The 22,918-nt window shown below is 37.1% G+C and overlaps 1 protein-coding gene across 6 annotated transcripts in view; it reads left to right on the forward strand.

Moving 5' to 3' along the window:
* SLC16A7 (solute carrier family 16 member 7) overlaps positions 1-22,918 on the forward strand; it is a 158,883-nt gene that overhangs the window by 29,804 nt on the left and 106,161 nt on the right. Inside the window, exon 1 of one of the 6 annotated variants that reach the window (XM_021091910.1) lies at positions 5,523-6,753. The exons of 4 other annotated variants lie outside the window; for them this stretch is intronic. The gene's annotated coding sequence lies outside the window, so the exon portion shown is untranslated. One more of the 6 variants, XM_021091909.1, reaches the window with a different exon arrangement.

Consider the following 22,918-nt stretch of genomic DNA (forward strand, 5'->3'; position numbering starts at 1 on the left):
AGCATATTGAAAGAAAGGAGCACAATAGCACATGTGCCTCAGGTAGATTGGTGAAATAGAAATGAAACAACTTGTCAGTTTGGAGAAAACATTTATGAATATAATTCCCTTTATATAAATATACTTGAATGGTAGAAATGTTACATAAAGAGAAAGATTTTTTTTAAATTTACATTGAGCCATATTATATAACATTTTACACTTGAAAATTGTCCTATTGCAATTAATCGTATATTTACTGACAATCTTTTGTGTATGAAACACTGTATTTTATGGGAGGACAAAAAGGAGCTAAAAGCAGAATATGTTAGTGGGTGTAATTACAGATTATAGAAGTAGACTCATGAGCATTTTACAGAAAGTTATTCTTTGCCTAAGTAATTCTAGGAAAACCTTAAACCTTTCAAGGAATCATTTTCTCTGTCCTTTTAAGTGATCGAGGTCTTTTTGTTTTGGGTTTTTTGTTGTTGTTTGCTTTCTTGTTTGCTTCTTTGTTTATTTTTTAAGAGAACACATAACATAAAAGGAAAGTCTGGACTCAGCCTAAATCCCCACAAATTAGTACATCCAATCATGTACGGGTTATTTCCAGGCCCTTGGTAACTTAAAAATGAATGAATAAAACGAACAATGATTTCACTTGAGTAGTCTTTTAAGGTCATCCCAGTCTTTTCATTGATTCATCTCCTTAATTCAGTGGGGCAGATCAATGCAATAATTCTCTCCATTTTACAGATGAAAACAACCATGGCTCAGGGACTTATTAAATGACTCACTCATAGTCACATAACAGATACAGAAGAGCCCTGAATCCAGATTTCAGATTCTTCCCGTTGCTTGCCAGGTCACAGAAGTGACTATATTGCTATCACTCCTGAACTCAGAGTTTTGCTGTTGGATTTTCAGGCTCACAGTTGATGACACCGTAGTCAGACTGATAACAGGAAAGGAAGCGGGATATAGATTGTAAGCAAGACGCTTTTCATTCCTTTGCCACCAAGTAAAATATATTTAAATGTTCCGTCTGAATATATGTTACATGGGTGTTCAGTGTATGCCAACAAGAGACTTTGTTCTTAGTGCATTTATAAATATTCTTTACTATAGGTTTTTTCCTACACTCAAGAACCTGGAGAGACACGGTTGAAACTACTCGTTGTGTAAATGCAGCGTGTATAAGTTAATTCATGTTATTACTTCAGTTTCACAGTTGAGTTGTCTTGTAAATAAAACTTTTCCCTCATTAGGAATGAAGCCAATCTTGCAATTCCCCATAGGTCTTGTAATGCTTATACCATGCAGTGCTTCATACACTGACCTGGAACCCAAGAGAATTGATGCACAGTTGGTGAATTAAGCCAGAAATAATTTCCTGTGGTATTATAAGTTCAACAATGAAAACAAATTTCAGTAATTATTTTGTGTTCAGTTACAAATATTTAAATAAATTCCTTCAGACATACATAAAATTTGGAATGCTACTACTTAGATTTCTTGTGCTGTATAAAATACATATCCATTTCTTACATCAACTATTATATCATCTAGTTGTCTGTATGTGTGTGTATACCAATCTTTTGATTTTTATTTATCTTTTTATGTCTGATATTTGTCATTAATTTTGCTAGAGAGAAACTTTTGCTTCCTGATGAAAGATTTTTTTCCTTTAAGTAATGAAATGTTTTTTTGCCCACAAAGCTTGAGCGGAAGTAAGATTAAATACGGGGACTTTATCTGGATAAATTTGTCACCTTGCTCAGACCCTGCTCTTTTTTATACATTTCTGTACAATTTTTATACATTTAGACAGTCTTCCTCCCCACCCTGGTCTCTTTCCTAGACTTCGTTTTTTCTATCACTTCACACTATTTATTTCCAAAACCTCTGCTTTTTTCCTTTCCTCATTCATAAATTTAATGACATGTCCGTCTTCAGGGTTTCAACTCAACCTTCTAAGCTGATGCTTTCTAGGTCTAAACACGTGCCCTAACTGATCTCTTGGCTGCCATCCTTCATGGCCATTGTCTGTATAATGTTCTTCCATTCACACTGTGCCAGTGTTACACACCCGTTAATACCCGCCTCATCTTCCACATTGGAAATGCCTGTCTTACCGTCTAATACATCCACATTTTCATCAGATTCTTAAGACTTGAGATATATCCTTGATTCCAACATCTTTTTTTTCCATTAGTGGATATCTTTCCTCTCTTCTATCTGAACTGCTCCGCAATTCCTGTCTGTGCCATTTTGTAATTTTCTACATTACCCTCAAAACAATTTTACTGAAAACCAATCATATCCTTCTCATGCTTAAAAACCTATATTGATCTCCCTTTACTGTTGTGAATCTTAGCGTTCCTTTTGCTGTCAAGCACCATCGCATGTTTTCAGTCTCCATCCCTGTGCCTTCTGATCATGCATCCAGTGATTCAGGGCCATCAGGGGCTAGATCAGGAATCATGCCTTTGAATGGTCGGCTCTTTACATCTGAAATGACTTATCCAACCTTCTCCTCTAACTGCACGTCTTTCATGACTCAGTTCAATTGTCATTTCCTCATTTCCTCTATGAAATCCTGCCAAAGTCCCATAGAAAACATGTATTGTTCTCATAGGAACTTAATCTACCCTGTTGTAGGTTTTAACACATTGGACTATAATTATATGCTTATATATCTATCCCCTGTACTTTGTAGTGAGGGAAAAACACCTATTATTCTGCACGTGTGTATTTCAACCCAGCACCTCGCTTAGGGTTATACCCTAAGTGATATAGTAGGTCCTCAATAAACAATAATAATAACTGAATAAAATAAATGAATCATTAATTAGTGTCGCACTCAGCATTCAGGTTTAATTTTCCCATCCTTAGATGAGAGATATAAATATTTTTTAAGACTGCATTGATTCTCAAAAGACTTTTCTGTCTTCATTTCTATAATAATTTGTGAGTTGGTCTATCCATTTACCTATTATCTGTCTTAGCTCAGGCTTTTATAATAAAATACCATACACCAGTGGCTTAAACTGTGGATAATTGTTTCTCACAAATCTGGGGGCTGGGAAGTCTAAGATCAAGGTACTGTTTATTGAGTTTCTGGTAAGAGCTCTGTTCCTGGCTTGCAGACGGCCAACATCTGGTGTGATGAGATTGGGAGCTGCAGCAGGAGAAGGAGAGGGGATGGATCCTGCTGTTTTCTGGTCTTTTCTTAAAGGACACTAATCCCATCATGAGGACCTCCCCACCCATCACCTCATCTAAACCTAATTACTTACCCAAAGCCCCTAATATCATACGTCCTAATATCATCACATTGAGGATTAGGTCTTCAACATGTGAATTTGGGGGGAATGCAAACATTCCGTCCATATCATTTTTTTGTCCAACATAGCCATCTGTCTCCATTTCAGCATTATACAATGGTGGAGCAATACTTGGAGAGCTCAGATACCTCAAATGATAATCACACTTTCTATCCAGAAACTAAATGCTTAGCTATTAAGATGATATGCTCTTCTCATATTTGTTTAAAATATTACATTATGACCACTGTACACATTATACATTAAATTACAAAAAATTATCTACTCATGAGTAATAGAAAATAAATTAATTTTTTATGAGCAACTTTAAAAGGGAAGCTGTCAATGGTACTTATAAGTTGTTTGCTGTAAATACCTTATGCTACAAAGCATTTAAGAGTGTATGCCTATGTGGAATTTCTTAAACTTTAAATTTTATTGTCATTCCCCAGATATGCTATATGCCTTTCAGGCTCCAAGCTTTTGATTTCTCAGTTTGGTATATTTTCTTTTATAACCTCTTCCTATTGATCTTTAGCCTGTCCTCCAGGGGCAGCTCAAATTCCATCCTTTTTAATGTTGCCTATCCTGATGATCTTTTGAAGTTTCTTAGAACTCCTCAATTGAGTAATTCTTTTGGAAATCATTGTATATTATCTTGCTTTTTGACTTTTTATGTATTGCATGTAAACGTTTTGAAGAACAAACATGTGTACACCTTTCTATGCTCTACAGTAGCCAGTAGAGTGCTTTATAGTAGGCCCCAGTCATCAAACAGGAAACAAATGAGTGAGAACTGGATTAACTTTGTGGGGACTGCGATACAGCCTGGCTCTCCCTTCTCTTTTCATACACCACTGATAATCCAGCAGAGCGATGTCTCCCTAGTGTGCTCACTTTCCTTGATGGGGTGCATTTTGTCTTTGGGAATCTCAGAGTCCTTGCTTGACCTTGAACATTATTACACTTCACATCCGGTGGTATACATTGGCTCCCTAGTGGAACGTTTAAAATATGATCCTTTCATATGTTAAAATATAATCCAGAACATTCTTCAGATAGTAGTATTTTGACATAGTTGGAAGATAATACTTAAGAAGCACTGTTTACCAGAATTCCCTTCATGGCTCAGCAGTTAACGAATCTGACTCGTAACCATGAGGTTGAGGTTGCGGGCTCCATCTCTGGCCTCGCTCTGTGGGTTAGGGATCCAGCATTGCCGTGAGCAGTGGTGTAGGTTACAGACACGGCTTGGATCCCACGTTGCTGTGGCCGTGGTGTAGGCCATCAGCTGCCGCTCCTATCAACCCCTAGCCTGAGAACCTCCATATGCCACGGTGCAGCCATAAAAAACAAAACAAAACAAAAAGCACAGTTTACCAGTGTTATGAAAATTGGCACCTTGCTAAATCTCTTGGGAGCTATTTCCTCATCTGCAAAAGGTGGGAGTTCAAACCTCTTAGCAGGATTGTTACAGGTATTGAATGTAATGTACATGGAGATCTCTTGGCTCATACAGTGTGCTCCAAAGAAGTTAATTCCTCTCTCCCAACTAATAGCTGTGGACTAAACATGACACTGAGGCTTACTTAGCACAGCCTCAGATAGCACTATGAGGAAACCTAACACAGTAGCTCTGTGACCTGAGTTTTGAAAGTTATTGTGTTAATAGAATATACATGCATCTAATCGTCAATAGAGTTGTTTTTTCATAATAACTGGTTCGTAATAAACTTGTAAGATTAGAATTGTATCTTTCCAGGTGCTAGTTAAAGGTTAGGCTAATTCTGATAAGAGGATTAAATGATTAAAATTAAAGTTTTCTTGGTATCCTTGGGGGAAGGCCTTCAGTTTCCTTTTTGTCAGGTCATATTTATCAAGTCAATATAATATGTTTAGAAACATAAATCAATATAATATATTTAGAAACATAAAATATGTTATATTTGTTTCAAGGGCAAATAGCTGAAAAATTTGATTGTATATGTATTGTATTCTTTTTCAGTAGTAGGTTTTTATATCTGTGTATTAAATACTTAGATAGCCTTAGTTTATTTTTGGTTAAAATTCAAAACTAGAAATGTTTCAGACTCGTTTTAAGGTTGAGGCTGAGGGAGAGATTGATGGAAATGGGTTTCCTGCTGCATCAGTGTGGCTTCCTGAAGAGTGTGACATACTACAAGACAATTTCTTTAACTGTTATTAGGGATTGGATTTATTTTCTTCCTGAGTTTGGGCTCATAGCTCAGGCAAAGACATGAGCTCTTCTGGTGCTAGAATAGGCCTTAGGGAAGAAAATACATTCCATTCTGTGCTTTTGTTTGTAGCAGAATGTCAAGTCAGTTACCTACTGAACACAAACCGCAAGAATTCTGAGATATCAGTCTTGAAATAGATGAAGACATCTGTCAAGAGAAGAAAACTGGCACTGGATTCAACAAGGCCTTGTTATGCTATGTTATATTTAAATGCAGATAGCCAAACGGAGAGGTTATGGTTGATGCTGCTATGTGTTATTATATATACCTACCGATTGATCCATTTAAAGCGTATGTTGAATACTTAACATGTTCAAAGCACTGCACTATGTAAAGGTTTTGGGGAAAATAAATCTATAAAAAAAGAAGGTTAAATGAATGTGTATGTACGTGTATGCGTGTGTGCATGCGTGTGTGTGTGTGTGTTGGAGGTGGGGTGGTCAGAAATGGGGAAAATTTAAAACGCAAATAAATGCAGTGTAATACAGGATACAGAGAGAGATACAGGAGAGAGAAACAAATCTGAGAAGGGAGGGATCACATTTTGATGGGAAGGTACCTTTGCATCTGGGCCTTAGCGATAAATGGGGTGAGTGAAAGGCATACCAGCAGAGGGTAGACTGAGCCTAAATACAAAGGCCAGGAGGGAATGGGCTGAATTAACTTCATGGTAGGCTATGTGGATGGGAGTAAAATGGATTAAAGCTAAATGATAGAACTTGGTATTATTTCACTATTAGAGACATTCAACAATGTGTGATTTTAAATTTGTAACTAAGTGGAAAAAGGAAAGTATCAAGTTTCCAACTCTGATTTTCTTTAGATTTCTTAGACCAGTCTGGGTTTCTCATGCACAGTTTTATTGCCATCTTAGACTAGATAATTCCTTGTTTGGGGATGTTTAGAGGCAACCTGGGCCCTAATCCAGGGCTGGGACTAGAGGGTGGTTAGGAAAGCAGGTGGGTCATGGTATTTAAGGAGGCACTTCATGTAAGCTTTAGTCTTGCATCTGGACAACCCTAAGAGTGGGTGACTGCTGCCTTAAATGTTGAGCCCTAGGCACCTCCCTTGCCTGCCACAGTTCTGGCACTGACTCTGTCCTCTAGAAACCAGTAGCACCCTCCCAGCTGTGACAGCCAAAGAAGTCTCCAAATACTGCTGGCCGTCCCCTGGGAAACAAAACCTCCCAGGTTAGGAGCATCTGCACTTTAACTGGAGTAACTCAGCATATTTCTTTTTCGTTTATAAAATGCCAAGAGAAGCAGCCAGCAGTGTGATGGAACTCAACTGCAAGGTAGTGACTAAATGCAGGTGTAAATTGGGCAGTGTAATTTGGGTTGAGAGAGCTGTTGGAAGGAAGCTGTTGTGATTAATGGGCTGATAGGCCTTGGCATTAGGAATAGACAAGGCACTGTGGGAAAATTACCTAAAGGTGAGGGATCTATTCTGCTGTTAATAATATACCTGACTTCTCATCCTGGACTGCAATGAACGATAATAATTCTGTTGTCAGTCTTAGGGTACAGATGTCAAGATTTCCAAGTACATTTTCCTGGTACTGGTACAGATGCTCAAACAAAATCTACCGTGTACTTGCACTTTATTTTCTTTTTTTATAAAACTAGGCTGTCCTCTTTGTTAATACTTCATTATTCTATTTATATGTGTTACTGTCAATTCCACCCTACCCTACTCTATTGTCTTGGGCTCTCTAGCACTTGGGAATGTGTGTTTTGTGCAGTGTGGTTACCACGAGGATTACAGATACATCAGACCCCAGTGGACTGCTCACCATATCAGTTAGTACAAGATCATGTCATATTGCATGCATTTCCATGGTAAAGGTTAAGTATAAGTGATATGGTTAATTAATGTTTAGCGATAGCATTTAAACCTTAGAATTCCAGGTGTCTCACATGCAATCGTGTGTCAGCAGCAAATAGCTCCATATATTTTTGCAGCACTTGCTACAAAAGCTGGTATGTGGTGATGATAACAAATTAAATGGTTGCGTTTTATAGCTTGCCAACATCTGGCAGGCAGTGTCTTATGTGTTTTATTTGCATTTATTGCTCCGGTAACTGTTTGTGGTGGTTAACATTATTATCCCCATTTTATGGATATGGAAACTAAACTTAGCCAGGTTCATTAACTTGCCCACAGTCACATGGTTAGGACCATTTGACTCCAGATCTGCCAACTTTGGAGTCCATGTTCTTAAATACCGCTTCAGGGCTGCTTGTAAATGACCTTGTAGATTGCGCAGGGCACAACGCCAGGTGTCCTCAGACACGCTGTACACATTGCGAGTGTTCTGAGATTATCCTGGCAGGTACACACACACAAAGTGAGTTCTAATGCTTTTAAGCGTTATTTACTTTAAATTTTTACTGAGTGGTATACAGTGAGCCATGGGCTCCTGGACACGGATTTATTTCCTTCCTTCTTTCCTTCCTTCCTTCCTTCCTTCCTTCCTTCCTTCCTTCCTTCCTTTCCTCTTCCTTCCTCCCTTTCCCCCTTGCTTTCTTTCTTGCAAAGACATCCCTTGTAAATTCCATCACGGAAAGGATGGGATCCAGCTGAAAGGATGTTCCCTGCCTGTAGTGATTTCCCATATTCTATTGCAGCTGATGCACTTAGGAGAATGAAACCACCCCTTGAGAACTACTCCTTCAGCTAGTGTTAGTGAAAATCGTATAATGCCACCCAAGTTCTTTTTCTGAAGCCTGAGGCTAGACTGTTCTCTCACTCTTATTTATTATTGTCATGGAGCCATTAGCTTTTGCCATTAGAAGCTATACTTATACTAAAGGTGTTACAGCTGGATGTATGTGCTCCAAATTCTCATTACATGCTGCTGACCTTTCCCTATAAATCTCAGCTTGGAGTTATCAGCTTTCTACTTGTTGGCTCTAATTGGAAAGTTCTCTGCTATATCCAGGTACAAAATGTACCATCAGAGCTTGAATTTCTGCCCCTTATTAACATTGCCTTTGTGACTTATTTCCTCAATTCTCTTTCCATTGGCAATCCGGCTGAAACAAATTCCTCAGTTTTATATACAAAGTGAGCTTGTGGTGCAACACATTACAAATCATGCAGTGCGAGAAACCAGAGCACAGCCTGATATTTTTACCATTCGAGAGTATTAAAATGTCCTTTACTTTACTAATTAATGACTTGCTCACCACTTTTCCACTTAATAATCTAGAGGTAGATTCATGCATTTTTCATGAGTTTGGAACTCATTTTACAGTTGAAAATCCGAGTGTCAGGTACACAATAGGAAATGTCATGAAGAGTCTGTGAGGAGTTGCTTTAGAGTTTCCCGAAACCTACCCACACTTCAGATGGTTTCGGGATTTTATGAATATGGAAACCAAAGACTCAGAGTAATCCAGAGGTGACCAAGGGGATGTTTGTGACTTGATTCATTTGTCCATCAGAAGAAAATTTGCCTGAGAGAATCCCTTAGATTTCTCATATATTTAAGCTGGTGAATTTCTTAGTGTTGTATCATCATATCCATTTTTTTTTTTTCAAGGTAGGAAGCCTATATACTTGGAAACTCTTACATACTTAGAAACTCTTAAACATTCAAACATTCCTGTTCTGCGCTCTTTACATATGTTAATAATGACATACTAGAAATCAGTGTTACTTAGAAAGATTCATCTTAAGTACATACTTAGAAGTATTTATCCCTTCAGTACATATTCAAATATTTAAACAGTTCACAAATTTCAATCAAATAGCACTTACTTTGAAACAATTGGATAGGGTAGGCTGAATGTGAGTTTTATTCTCCTTAGCTTTTAACTTTTTTTTCTATTAAAAATTGAATACACAGTTTTCGAATAAATGACGCTCAAGCTTCATGATGCCAGGAGGTAAAATGATCAAAATTGTATAAGTTCTAAATTAAGATCTGTGTAGAATTATGATATTTCCAGAATTAAAATAGAATACTTCCTTTTTTTGTCCAGTGAACTTATTCTCCTTAGCACTAATGTCAAGAATCAACCATAGAGGAAAAAAATTACTTCAAGGGAGAAATATTCATTATTGAAATTTGAGGTAAACGATCATGCTGTTTTCACTAATGTGTGGAACAAAACTGTTCCAGGACTTTTATAATTAAGTTATTCTGCAGAATATTCAGACTATGTGCTTCTCTTACTAGGTGAGAAAAATATGTGTACAAAATAGGAATTTATTACTGGATATCGTTACTTTAAGAATCATGGAGGTGCTGGGCAACTTCAGTTGAAGAGATAATAGATTTATTAAATGATAAACTGAGTCATATTAATGTTTTAAAGAATTAGAGCAAAAATCTATTGAATTAGCACCAAACCAGAAGTGGTTACGATAACTCCACCAACAGGAACTTTGGGAGAGATTTTTTTTTTTTTTTTTTTTTTAGTTTAACTTTATTGGCCTAAAGTTGAGTTAAAAATTTTTTGTATTAGTTTCAAGTACACAATAAAGTGAGCCAGTCACACATTTAAATATATCCATTTGTTTTTCCCATATAGGTTATTACAAACCATGGAGTAGATTTTCCTGTGCTACACAGTAGTTCCCTATTAATCATTTATTTTGTATAGTAGTGTGTATAATGTTATTCCCACCCAATTCTTCCCTCCCCACAACAGTTTCATCTATGGTATCCATAAGATTGGTTTTGAAATCTGTGAGTTTGTTTCTGTTTTATAAACAGGTTCTTTGGGGGAGAGACTTACAATGAAAAAGCAGAAAACAAATGAAGGAAGTTATTGATTGGCTACAGCTTAAAGCCTAGTTCAGTTGTCCTTAACCTTTTGATTGAATAACCATGTGGCACCTACAGGGTTAGATTTGGGTTTGTTAAATGGAATTGCATAGCATTACACCCATCACAGTCTAATGAATGGCCACCTTATTTAATTAAACAAGTAGTACTCACTTTGGATCTATATTACATTATGAATTTGATTACATGAATTTAAGAGAAATTTCAGCTTTCATGTAGCACCAGACCTACTATGTTAATCCAGATATTGCTCTTTGAGCACATAGATCTGGCATATTATTCTTTAGATAGTATGTAGATTATTAAAAAAAATAATTCCTGATTTCAAAGAACTTAGAAAATTTTGTTCCTATTTCCAATCTGGGTCTGTACCAGTCAAGTACTATTGATCTCTTTGCTCATTTCTTTTTACAAAAAATGGAAGCTGAATTAATGGTTAAGAATAGTCAGCCTCCACCTTTGAAGCTCTAAAGGAGAAACTGTCACTGAGTCACACCACTCAGTTGTAAATCTAGCCTTTTCTGGTTTAGAAGAAAGGTTATCTTTGTTTCAACCTCAACTTGCCCTTAGTAAAATCAGCAGCTCCCTTTCTGTTCTTTTTGTGTGCACATGGGAAAACAAAGGAAGAAATATGTCACAAATATTAAAAATTATTAGAAATGGGGAGTTCCTGTTGTGGCTCAGTGGTAACCAACCCAACGAGTGTCCATGAGGACATAGGTTTGATCCCTGGCCTTACTGGGTGGGTTAAGGATCCACTGTTGCTATGAGCTGTGGTGTAGTTCATAGACAAGGCTGGGATTCCATGTTGCTGTGGCTGTGGTGCAGGCCAGCAGCTACAGCTCTGATAGACACCTAGCCTGGGAACTTCCATATGCCATAGGTGTGGCCCTAAAAAGACAAAAAAAAGAAAAAAGAAAAAGAAATTACAAATGCATAAATTTAGGATACTATGAAATGTTAATTTCTAATGTATAGTATCTTACATAAATGTCTAGGGCTCAGAGGACCCTAACAGAATTCATTTGGGGACAAGAGGATTTTTTTCCCCCCAAACACACTGAATGTAAATACAGTACTATATTTTATAGCGACTAGTCATTTCCATCTCTTTGTCTTCTTGTAGGCTTCCTGCTCTTTTATCAGTCTCATTCTCCGTTTCCTCCTTTTTCTTTCCTCTTAGCACCTCCTTATAAATAGAAATGTGTTCTATTACCATGGCCATTGCCTTTTCTTTTTAAGTTACCATTATTTTCCAATCTTATGATTCTTATTTGATAGGAACCATGATCCTAGACGGAGGAAGAATTTTGAAAATAAGACTTTTTTTCTCTTTTTGGCCACACCTGCAGCATATGGATGTTCCTGGGCTAGGAGTCAAATCAGAGCTGCAGCTGAGGCCTACGCCACAGCCACAGCAATGCCATTTTGCTGCAGTGCTGGATCCTTAACCCACTAAGTGAGGCCAGGGGTTGAACCTGCATCCTCATGGACACTATGTCAGATTCTTTACCCACTGAGTCACAAGGGGAACTCCATAAAAATAAGACTTTTAATAATACTCTTTTCTGTTGCATTCCAGTGGGTTAAAAATTTTTTTCTGAAAAAAAATAATTAATAATGCTATATGTCAACAAGTGCTAAGCTGTCTTCACGTAGTAAACCATTCTGTTATTTCAGTGACCTATGAGGTATTTCTGTTTTGGAAAGAAAGAAACTTTGGTTTTCAGAGGTTAACTTAATTTTCCAAATTCACATAGCTTGTTAGTGGTCAGCCCAAGGCAAAAAAAGATCCTGATTCTTAATTCTTAAATATTCTGCAAGTAATTCTTGAATATCTTAGAATTAAACATTACCTAAATATTTTCTCTTAATACACCAACTATAAATACAAAAACCTCTCCCATGATAATCTTTTAGGGAAAAAATTTACAAGTTTCTAGAAAAATGGGCTAGAACATCTGATAGCTATGTTTACTTATAACTAATATAGGCAGCACAATATTGAGTGCTTATATGAATATCAAATTATAAGAACAACAAAAGTATTTTTATGTTTTCCTATTTCTATACCTTTCTATTAATACATGAGTTGCATTATACTTTGGTTGTTGATATGATCTGAATTAGCATCATTCATTATTATTTCAGTATCAAATGCTGATTTGGTAGCTTGCAATCCAATCCAGGTTTTATTTATCATTGGAAAGTATCAGCTCAATATATATGCCTCAGCAAACTTTATAACCCTTTGGCTCAGGGGCTTTGACCTTGAAGCCTTTAAGAAACAGGTTAATTTTGTCTTCCAAAGATTCTTAGCAACTCTAAGACTTGATTCAGGAGTTGAAAGCTAATTTTACATAACCCTCTTTCAGTTCTTACCATCTTTCTTTGATTTTTATCTTCCCTATCCTGGAAATTAGTTTTTTCGTTTGCTCTATTAGTTTTTGTTAGCTGCAAACAGTATTTTTTTTTTGCTTCTGTCTTAATCCTCTTCTTACAATGTTCTTCAGATATTACTGTTTATACCTAATAAAACAGACTCAAAAACAAGCTAAAACTACAACAGAAACTCTTTGTGACAGTGAGTTGAAACCATGCCATATAACCAAAGTGATGTAGCAGAAGGCAGTGTTGCCAGCAAAGAATGGCAGCCATTCTCACTGGTTCATTCTCATTACGGGCTTACAATTCACACTTGGAACATCATTAACCTGTATTTCAGTCTGTACACATCAATCCTTCTTTCTTTCTTGGTTTGTTTCTTTCTCTCTTTCTTTCTTTCCTTTCTTTCTATTCTTTTCTTTTCTGGGCCTCCCCTGGGGCATATGGAAGTTCCTGGGCTAGGGGTCAAATTGAAGCTGCAGCTGCCTGCCTACGCCACAGCCACAGCCACACCAGCTCTGAGCCACATCTGTAGCCTACATTGCAGCTTGTGGCAATGCTGGATCCTTAACCCACTGAGCAAGGCCAGGGATGGAACCTGCATCTCCTCATGGATACTTGTTGTGTTCTTAACCTGCTGAGACACAATGGCACGTCCTTGTGCCAAATTTAAATGCTTATAAGGAAACTCAGGAATATTGCTGGAAACAAAGGAGGAATTGGACTACGGTTTGTAAGCTGATCAAAAAGGAATTTGTAATTTACTCTGTTTTTAATATTTGACTTTTGTGGGGTGGATTTCGTGATTTCAACTTATCCGTTCAATTTAAATTTTAGTGAATGTACTTTTTTTATAATTTGAAACAATGTTAACTTGAATTATGCACTCTGACAGAAAAAAAAAAACTTCAGAATTTCATTTTTCCAAACATTGAGATTGTTTTTTTCCTTTGCTACAAGAAATTAAATGACTGAGGTTCTGAAAATATTGTAATGCTTTCTCTAAAATAGTCTTGGATTCTATCTACCCAAATAACACGAGGATCCATGCCATTGTTGGCTGCTAAAGCCATGTATCATGCCAAATGTTTGCAATTGTGTAGGATTTTTCCAAAGATTTTTTTTTTCTTTTTTACCATTTGACGGAAAAATATAATGAACATCATTGGCAGCCCCTATCTAAAACAAGTGCTGCCCTGTATTAACAACTGAAAATGCCCACCTTTCATCTTGGCAACTTAATAATGAACCTGATGTTCTAAATGTCTTCTTTCTAAAAATGAATTTTTTAAAAGAATATTTTGGTGCTTAGGCAAAGTCTCCTCAGGAACCTTTAAGCTAATGTTGTACAGGTTTCTGAGAGGAGCTGCATGTATGAAAAATGACTCGTGTGGGCAAATGAGGAGTATAAAAAGGTTACTAGTTGACCAAAACGTTGAGGGAAACATTTGTATGGACAGTTTGTATAGCCAGTATTTTTAGTGTGTATGCATAAGTATGTATATATCTATATATCTATAGCTAGTTGGCCCTTAAATAATATGGTTTTAAACTGCACTGGTCCATTTACGTATGAATTTCTCAGTAAATACGTACTACAACATTACATAATCTGTAGTTGGTTATATCTGTGGATGCAGAACCACGAATGCAGAGAAACTGCACATACGGAGGGCTCACTGGTAGTCACAGGGGGATTTTCAACTGAATGGAGGGTCACCCTCTGCATTATTTAAGGGTAGATTATATATACATATGTATTACTTGAAACAATCTTCTGTAAACCCTTTAAGCTTTTCTCTGGCTTTAAATTGGAGCTGTGGTAGCTACATAATATGTTGTAGTGAAATAACACACACAGAGTATTGACTTAGGTAACTCTGTACTCCTCTTGCATCTCAGAGGCAATAAAACCATTTCCCCAACCCCTTATTCCTATGATACTTTTAAAAAATTTACTTCATACAAAGCAATTCTTTTAATTTGTCTGTTTGTAATCCTTACTAGAGCAGTGACATTGTGTGTTGATTTGCTGCCAAATTCTCCTGCATCTACAGTTATACATAGCGTGCATTCACGCATCACTATTCATCCATTCAAACATATCTTAGAACTTAAGTGGTTCGAGTTGGGGAAAATGTGGCGAACAAAAATGAAGTCCCTGGAGTTCCCTTGTGGCTCAGCGGGTTAAGGATCTGGCATTGTTGCTGCTGAGGCTCGGGTTGCTGCTGTGGTTTGATCCCTGACCTGGGAACTTCCACATGCTGTGGGCATGGCCAAAAGGAGAAAAAAAAAAAAAATAAGCAAAACAAAAATGAAGTTCCTGACTTTATGGGACACAAAACTTGTTGTATTTACAAGTGAATTTTTTTGATAGTTCCAAATTTATTCTATAACTTTTCATTCTATAACTTTTCTAAGGCTTGAATTATATGTGTATCAGAATAGAGGTAAAATTAATCTTTTTTTAAAATGTTCCCTTTATAACTTTTCTACCTTTACATTCCAGGAAGTAATTTTAGTATGGATATTCTTTTTTCTTTTTCTTTCTTTCTTTCCTTTTTTTTTTTTTTTTTTTTTTTTTTTTTTGGTCTTTTTAGGGCTCCATATGGAGGTTCCCAAGCTAGGGGTTGAATAAGAACTGCAGCTGCTGGCCTACACCACAGCCACACCAACACAGGACCCAAGCCACATCTGTGACCTACATCACAGCTCATGCCAATGCCGGATCCTTAACCTACTGAGTGAGACCAGGAATCAAACCCACATCCTCATCGATACTAGTTGGATTCTTAACCCCCTGAGCCATAATGGGAACTCTTAGCATTGATATTTCTGATTTTAGGAGAGTCACTGGACATTATAGGTTATCACTAGTTCTTACTTTTCCCTTTTGTGAAAAGTGGGAGCCAATTCCAGTGCTTTTTTTTTATCATTATCAATTGTGCCTTCCAGGGTGTGTCAATTTCTGTTTAGAGAGAGCCTTTCTGGCTTTTATTGATGTCACTAATAAGGCAGTTTAGAGTTTTGTTTTGTGGGAAGAGGCACCGTAATATTCATTCTCCACCACTTTGGAATATCCATATTCTATGCAAGTGACCTGAAACACTGAATAAAATCTAGCAAAATGGACATTTCCTAAGATTGCTATAAATGGTGTTAAGAAAAAAAATGTTTGAATTTACAGATTTTTTTAACGTGTTAACCTTAATTTATTTGAACTTAAACACAATCTAACATAAAACCTTTCCGATGCATTTTTGTGCTGGGGTCATACTTTTTGAACTGATGTTAGCAGAGTTGCAAAATAGTTCTGCTGTCTTAGCATTTCCTGTATGAATGCACTGTCATTCATTTCTGTCATCTGCTTCATCTTGACCCGTGGGCCTGGCTGGAATGCTCTTCCCCTTGTCCTTTTAGCCCACTGGTTCCTTCCTATTTTTTTTGTTTGTTTGTTTTTTGTTTCTTTTAAATGATAATTTAATTCATTCAAAGCATCAGCCTTCTATTTCGGAAGATGTGTAGATGGCTAACAGGGACATGAAAATATACTCAACACCAATAATTATTAGCGAAATGCAAATCCAAATGACAGTGAGGAATCACCTCACACCAGTCATAATGGACATCATCAAAAGGTTTACTAATAATAAGCTCTGGAGACAGTGCGGATAAAAAGAAACCCTCCTATGCTGTTGGTGGGAATGTAAACTGGTGCCACCACTATAGAGGACAGTATGGAGGTTCCTTAAAAAAGTAGAAATAGAGTCATCATATGATCCAGCAATCCCAATCCTGGGCATATATCCAGAAAAGAAGGAAACCCTAATTAGAAAAGATACATGCACCCCAATGTTCACAGCAGCAATATTTACAATAGCCAAGACCTGGAAGCAACCTATGTGTCCATTCCTTCCTATGTTTTAAGAAGCCTTACTTTTTCTAGAATTTTGTCCCTGTCCTTACTTACTTGAGGCTGGTTAGGTATCCTAAAGCCACACACACAGTTATTTCTCAGTGTTTTCATAAAGTCTTGCACATAGTTATTTGACTTATCACATTTTTCATAATTATTTATTTCTAGGTTTGCATCCTATAATTAGTCTATGAGCTCTTAGATATTAGAGGCGTTAGGATGCTTGTGTTTAGAACTATCTAACCTAACACAATGTCTGGCACATAGATTGCCGCAGTCCTTTTGGGCGGCTGTAGCAAAATGCCGCAGACTGGGAAGCTTCTAAACAACAGACATTTATCTTTTATCGTTCTGGAGACTGGAAGTCTGAAATATGGGTGCAGCATGGTCAGGTGAGGTCCCTATTCCAGGTCACTGATTTCTTGTATCCTCATGTGGTTGGAGGTGAGCTAGCTCTCTGGGGCCTCTTTTAGAAGGGTCCTAATCCCATTCTAATCACCTTCCAAAGACCGACCTCCTAATATCATCACCTTAGGTGTTAGGTTCTCAACATAGAATTTGGGGGAACAGGCATTCCCGTTGTGGCTCAGTGGAAATGAATCTGACGAGCATCTATGAGGATGTAGGTTAGATCCCTGGCCTTGCTCAGTGGCTTAAGGATCTGGCATTGCTGTGAGCTGTGGTGTAGGACAGTGGCTACAGCTCCGATTAGACCCCTAGCCTGGGAACTTCCATATGCCACGGGTGTGGCCCTAAGAAAAAAGACCAAAAAAAAAAAAAAAAAGAATTTGAGGGGACACAGACATTCAGACCAGAGCATAGACTGTGCTCAGTATATTCCCATGAATGGATGAATAACAATTAAGGATTAAGATTGGATCCAATTTTTCGTGGAAAGGGTAGAGCCTCAAAGAAGGAATAGTCCAAAAAGGAGAATATAGTTCAGTGACGACTGCTCTTTCCACTGTGATAATGGTTGAAGTTATGAAATGTAGGGGCAATGATGAAATGAAAGTTGATTGGGGAAGACCATTCGATCCAGGCCAGAGAATTGCACTAACCAGGAATTAAGACTGGGGTTATGAGGTCCAATTGAGAAAGATTCTTGAGTGACTGTGAAGAATTTGTAAGGAATGTACAGAGGAAAGAAAGATGAAATTTAATTGAAAGTAACTTGTTGAAACTGTTTAGAATAATTGGGAAAATAGACACAAAGGTGTTGGAAAGTTCATTTTAATGCTGTAAATTATTGATGAGTTATCACTGCCAGTATGTGCTGAAAATAGATTTATGTTGGCAGTTTTTAGAAGTCCTTGGATAATTTAGATTAATATAATTCTCTTAAAAGCCATATAAAATATTATAAGTGATGTTACCCCCCAACATCAAGACCTTGCTCCATGCCATGGACTGTGCTGCATACTTTTGTGGGCAGTATCTTTAATACCTAGCCCAGTACAATTGTCCACATTTTACAGATGTGAAAACAGCAGGTTAGAGGGTTCATTCCACTTGTCCTTGATCATACAACTTATTAAATACCAAATCTGGCATTAAATCCACTGCATTTGAAATGAGCATTTGTGTTTTGTTACACTGTGCTGCAACATATCCCAATGAGTCTCTGAAATATGTATACATTTTCAGCATGAGTTTAAAGTGTCAAGCATAAATGTATATAAATGGGGTTATCTCTTCTGCGGTCATTCATTTATCCATCCAACATTCATTGCTCCTCTAGGCACTGAGCAAGGTACTGCATAAACAACACATTCACAAGCCCTTTTGGAATTTATAATGGAAGTGGAAAGCATTTAGAAATATAAATAACTATGTAATAACAATTTTGACAAATGCTATGAAGAAAAATACAGTGCCTTTTGTTAAATAGATTACAGAGCAGTGTTTGCCTGTACTTACTTTCCTGTGGGCAAATGTAATTAGATTTACAATATAGCTTACGGTAACCCAAGAAGATACTTAAAATAGCTCTAGATAAGTGGTACCACACCAGTGTAATCAAACCTAACAGTTTGAAAACAATGGTCTTCCAGCAGCCATTCCACAGCACAAAGGGAATTTTGGTAAATTGAAGAAAATTGTGATATTTTATCTTACAGGTTTTGAAAATTTACCAAATGTCGTATCTGTACTTCAGCTTTGGAAGGTCACTCAGGAACTGTCTCTGCAATGGCCTACATCTGTTCCCCAAAAACAGTAAATATCCAGGAAGAGGATTATTGCACTGCCCTTTAGAGTGCAGTATCTGTCCTGATCATGTTGGGAGGTTTTTGAACTAGAAATATTGAGGGAATTTATGATGTTTCAGTATTTGGCTTCATATATTGCTCACATTTGGCATATAAGTAGAAGTACAACAGAATTTATATCATTTAGGACTTAATAAGGCAGAGTGGCCAAGATAAAACAAATAATCAAACAGCCAAAAACATTTTAAAAAGGCAAACAAAGCAAAGTGAAACAATGTGAAATATAACCACATGTTAATAACTACTTAGGTCCTGGCTTCATTATAGTCCAAAGGTTATAACATCATAAATTTCAGTTTCAAAACTTACCTTAGGCCTGTATTATAATGCTATTATAAGTAGCTGGTACGTAAGGAATTTTTGAAAATTGCAGAAAACTCAAAATTATTGATTTCTTTTTTTTTTTTTTTCTTCTCACCAACAAGTGTGTGTTGTAGCTTGGCTTTTCTTTCTGACCTCTCCTTTCAAAAATCTCTTAGTAAACAGATGGAAAACTGCTAATTTCCTGGAAGTTGGAGATATTTATGTAATTATCTGTAAATCTGAAAGGTTTAAGATTATTTTTTAGCTGTCAGGTGGCTTTTCGTGAAATACGTGGAAATGTGTGTGAAAGATAGATGAGAAGCAAGAAATCTGATATCACCATTGAAACTCATTATCATCTGTCGGCTCTAGATGTTGTGGGCTTCCCTGTTACCACCTTTCTTGCGAGTTCCTTAGCCTGTCAATACATCTCGGTATCCTCTCCCTTGTCGTTCTTCGTTCTTTCCTCTGTCACAAAAGAGGAATTGTTAAGTTGGGTCTTGAGAAATAAATAGGAGCTTTTCTTTCTTCTTCTTCTTTTTTTTTTTTTTTTTGCCTTTTTTTATAGGGCTACACCTGTGGCATATGAAAGATCCCAGGCTAGGGGTTGAATTGGAGCTGCAGCTGCCGACTATGCCTCAGCCACAGCGACACGGGATCTGAGCCATGTCTGTAACCTACTCCCACAGTTCACAGCAATGCCAGATCCTTGACCTGTTGAGCAAGGCCAGGGATCGAACCCACAGCCTCATGGATACTGGTCGGGTTCATTACTGCTGCACCACAATGGGAACTTCCAAATAGGAGCTTTTCTAAGAGAAAAGTGAGAAAGGGATTCCTTGATAGACATGGGCACCTATTGAGGCCTTAAAGACACAAAAGTAGGAAATAACATGGGATAAGCTGAAAATGGAATTAATTTAGTGTTGTTAGAACATAGAGTTTGAGGGAAGAAGTGACAGTAGAGGGTAATGAAGAGGGACTGCATCACATTAGATGGCAAAGCAACCCAAGATCAAGAAGAACTTATCACCTATCAGGTGAGGGCTTATTTGGTGACTAGGAAGGGACTCACCTCCACTACCATGGCAGGAGGGAATGAATGAAGGACTCATGGATATAGGAACATGCGCAGGTAAGAACAAGACATTGTGAGATTTCATATGTGGTCTGATGGTTTTCATTTTCCTCTCAAATAAGAAGCCTGGCCAACCACAGGTGATAACAAGGTGCTTGGGGAGCTTGAGGAGAGGGAAAGATGTTTAGAACTGTATTGGAAGGGGGGCAAGATACAAAGAGGTGTGAGATAAGCTTACTGAAGAGGTGTTGAGTGTCCGCCTAAAACTGAAATCTACAAATGTGTATTGGCATCAATCTCTGAGAGTAACCCAGTTTTTTTGTTTTTTGTTCTTTTAAGCTCAATCTAGTACTCTAATTGCAGGGGCCCATTTTGAGGTTGAAATTTTCAGGCTCCTTGTTGCCAGAAGGCAAAGGTGTGAGTGACTGGATAACATTGGTGATTTCAGATGACAATATTTATTGAATACCTGATGTTCTAGGAATTGTGCTTATATATTACATACATTGACACATTTACTCCCTTCTTTCCTATGAAGTATTAGTATTTTCCTATCTTAAAACAACAAACTGAGAATCCTGTTAAGTAATTTTCACAAAGTATTTCACCAATAAGTAGCAGAACTGGGATTTGAATAAAGATCAACATTGCAGCTGAATAGAGAAGAAACTGAGGCTGAGAACAGAGCTGAGAGTTTGGTAGAAGATCTAAGTGCCAAAGTAGTGGAAAATATGAAGGAAATTCCAGGACAAGATTGATGGAAATAACATTTTTAATGTCGTATTTTAGGTGGAAAACTAATTGGGACGTAGATTGTCAACATTTAGGACTCTAGTGGTAGAGGCATTCAGAATGTCCATTAGCTTCAAGTTGGAAGTGGATTACTGAAACGAGAGTAGAAGTGGGGGCCATGAATTCTCTGGCTGAGTTATCGAACACAGCACAAGGGTATTGACCATAAATATTGACTACGGTGGGACTTTGGAGTGAAGAGAAATGGTTTTTGAAGAAATGATCTAAAAGCTGATAAATCCTAGTTTTCAGGATGATATAGTTCAGTGAAACAAACTTAAATGAAGAGAGATTTCTTTGTATGGGTTGAAAAAACAATAATAGTAAGACAGAGTGGAACTAGGATTATGCTGAACCTCTGTTCTGATCCTAAAGATGCAGAATTTGCATGCATTCAAGAGAACTCAATCTAAATAAGGTCTTTAAGGAGAAAAGATCGTGGAGACCATGCAGCATCTGGGTTAGGAATGAGGAAATTTGTTAAAAAAAAAACCAGCAACAACAACAAAAAACAGGAGCTTTAGGGGATACAATGAAAAATATTGGGAAGGAGATCCTGGGAAGGACATCAAGAGGGTTGTGGTAGAGTGGAGAGTATGAACCAAATGGGAAACTATCTAGCTGTGTGAGTATGAGATTGAGCAAGAAGATGAGTGATTAGAGAGAAGAGTTTATGTAGGGCTTGAGAATGTTAGAGACAAGAGGCATCAGTGGAATTTGATGGCTTCAAACTTGTAAATGGAGCTTTGGTTTAAAAATGTTTCACCATTTTGATTCCAAATAGTGACATGCCCTGACTTCAACCATGTTAATATTTGAGGTGAGTGTGGCACTGCTCAAAGTTTTGCAGGTGTTGGATAAAAATAACTGGATTTATACCACTGGTTTTGTAACCTTGCTCAATAGTATTTTACCTTAAAAAATCTAATATTGATATTAGTACATATTACATAGGCATCTTTTTCTAGTATTTCACTAGTTCAAATCATTGCACCATACTGATTTAATATTTAGTGTTTAGGATTTATATATCATCATCTTTTGATGATTAGGCCTGAGTTCTTCTTATTGATGTTAATTTCCACTGCTGTATATAAAAACAACATAGTCTTACCTAAGCACTTCGATAACTATGATGCAAATTGAGAAATTTATATGGGGTCTCTAGATTATTTGTTCTACACTGTATGAAAAGAAAGATGGCTTATAGAAAATAAAAGAGATACTTCATCATCAAACAGATTTTATCAAAAAAAAAAAGCATCAAATTTTAGCACTGAAAGTTTTTGCATGTCACATAGTCCAACCCCTCATTGATGCAAGCATTCAAGGTCTTTTCATGAAAGGTATGCCTTCATACTGCATGGTAATTGAAGAAAGAGTGAGCAAAATTGAGGTTGAAATATTGGCTCCTGCCCCTAAAATTGCATAACCCCGAACACCTGCCTTCTCCTAGCCTAGTGTTTCCTGTTCTTTAAAATGGGGATGCTAGTATTATCAAAGTGTAATTGAGACGATTGCAGCAACGCATTTAATGTTTAGACACCTCTAACTATCAGAGGTTATATTTACCTGGAACAAAAATCTATCTTTCTGTAGTTTTCTAACCCATCTGCTATATTTCAACTTCCTGGAATTACATTAGGATGCTGAAAAATCATCTTAAAACTGAGTTCCACACTGAGCTTAATTTTCTATGTTTATGAAGCAATCTGGGCTTTGACAACTCAATAATAATCATGGTTTCTTTTCCCCCAAGATAACTATTGAACATCCAGCATATACCAGAAAATGCTAAGTGGCAGCCCCCCAGGCC

This window comes from Sus scrofa, chromosome 5, assembly GCF_000003025.6.
Source record: "Sus scrofa isolate TJ Tabasco breed Duroc chromosome 5, Sscrofa11.1, whole genome shotgun sequence".
Lineage (NCBI taxonomy): Eukaryota > Metazoa > Chordata > Mammalia > Artiodactyla > Suidae > Sus > Sus scrofa.